This window comes from Rhagoletis pomonella, unplaced genomic scaffold, assembly GCF_013731165.1.
Source record: "Rhagoletis pomonella isolate Grant_MI unplaced genomic scaffold, Rhpom_1.0 Rhpom_scaffold_00006, whole genome shotgun sequence".
NCBI classification, from domain to species: Eukaryota; Metazoa; Arthropoda; class Insecta; order Diptera; family Tephritidae; genus Rhagoletis; species Rhagoletis pomonella.
This window is the reverse complement of record NW_023458560.1, coordinates 81,919,601-81,921,891: the sequence shown is the minus strand read 5'-3', so window position 1 is coordinate 81,921,891 and position 2,291 is coordinate 81,919,601.

Below are 2,291 nucleotides of genomic sequence, written 5' to 3'. Positions count from 1 at the left end.
TGCGTTTTTTTTTAAAAAAAAGTTATCAAGCTCTTAAAAAATCACCCCTATGTTGATTCAATCATTTTACAGCTCTGGTACATATGTATGTCTTAATTATACTGTATGCGCCCTTAGCTCTGTTTGAGGGTACAAATAATCGATTATTGTGATGCTATGTTCATCACTAGCATATTGAATATGAGTCATGCAAATAACCTTAAATTTGTTATTGGGTGCAAGAAAATATGTACCTATTTGTTGTTTTTTGTGAAAAACGAATAAAACATTTGAATAATTACCTTTACTTGTTTAGCTTTTATTAGCATATCAATTTCTTTTATCTGTTGTTAGCTCTTTTTTTGTTCATTTAGTTGGATTGCTGAAAACTTTCTGGCAACACTGCTCGCAACCGTGTCCTTTGCACCTCGTTTTTCCTACGATAAAGCAATCAGTCAACGGCCACAGTGTTCGGCCGCCGCCTCGTAGTTTGGTCGTTGGCTGCGTTCGGTCGCTGCTCTCTTGAATAAATATTCGTGCCGAATGTTGTTATGTTTCTACTTTATTGTTGTTTTTTTTTTTATCAACATTCCCCAACACACACGCACATCTCTAAGCAAACGTACGTTTGGTTTCATTCATTTCTGTCAACAACGCACCATCATCCCTTGGTCTGGGTCTTGGCCTCCACAAGCGAATGCGCTGCTGCTGCGAGCGTCGACGTTGACGGTAACCCAGCTACGCTACGCTGCCATAGCTTCAATGCGTGCTGTACACTGCACATACATCCATCCACACATCGCTGAGTTCAATTCTTGTTTATTTGTGTATTGTTTTGTGCCGCGCGCGTTAACTTGCGTTCAGCTGCGCTGCTCTACGCCGAACTAAAGCAGACTGAGCGCAGAACAGCCCAGCAGTTGAGAAATTTCATTTCACTGCGGAGTGCTTTAGTCGTTTATCGATTTCGCGAGGTTTGGAAGTGTTTTATGACGGTGTTTGTTGAAAACAGCGGAAAATACATTTCGGAAATAATACTAAAATATAAAATTTAAGAAAATTAACATATTTGTTAAGCCGAGAGCAGATAGTCAGTGAATTTATCGGAGTGCGGATGTGTTTAGCACGTAGTAGTGCCGCCTATATTGGCTAATGCCTCGAAACGTAAGTGGACAAGCGTGTTGCGGGTGTACATATGTATGTATGTATGTATGTAAACAACAGTGAAAAAGAGTGTGATACGCGCGAAAATGCCACAATACAATTTCATGTTGTTGCCCATGTAGATTTTGTTTTCTTTCACATTAAACAAAGAACGTAGTGCATATTGCCAACGCACCAAAAATGTCATCGGTTATAAACAAAGTGAATAGTGAAATAAGTATGTGAATATGTATGTAGTACGTATGTATGTATGTATGGATAACTGAGAACTATAAATGCACATAATATTGCAGAATACCTGAAGGAAATGCAAATGATATACAACCCATTTACTTGAAGATAACAAGCAAAGCAACTCAATATAACTGGATTTAAATAATGTATTAAATTTGAATAAAAAACAACGAAAATATGTTAAGCAGAGAACATCAAAATACATAAATAAAATCTGCTATCAATGTTCGTTATTTCATATGTACATACCTACATATCTCAATTACGGAAAGAACGTCATAACTCAAAAAATGGCTATAAAGTTTATAGCGGAATGTTTGGTTATGGTGCCCACTATGTATTTATGGGCGGAGAAGGAGGGGGTGTGGCACACACAGTTCAAATTTTATAAAAACTTATACCTACACAACTTGAAAATGGGTTAAAATTAGCATTTTGACAGGGAAAATGTTTCGTCGTTTTACGCATTCGGCCGCGCTTAAAAAACCCCTCATCAGTCCAAGTCCGGCTACGCTGGCCACGATATTTTTAAGCAGAACTCTTTCTGCGTCGGCCGCCTTTGGCCGACCCAATGTAATTTTGCGAAGAACTCGCAACAAAATTTACAAAAAAAGTCCACATTTCAAGGCAAATTTATTAATAAATTAGTGCTCGGAATTTAGAACGCATTCTTTTCAATTTCAAAATTTTAGACCCTTGGCTCCAAGTGTGCGTAAACATTTTTTGGATCGGGTCACCCACGATAGCCCAAGATCATTGGGCAAATAACTAAACCGTACCCAGTTTATAATTAACATTGAACAAAATAAATATGTCACCCCTATGCTGTAATCCGAAAGTTCGTAGTTACGAATTCGTAGCTCTGTTCCGAAAATTCGAAAATTGGTATGCTGTAATCCGATCGTAACTATCAACGG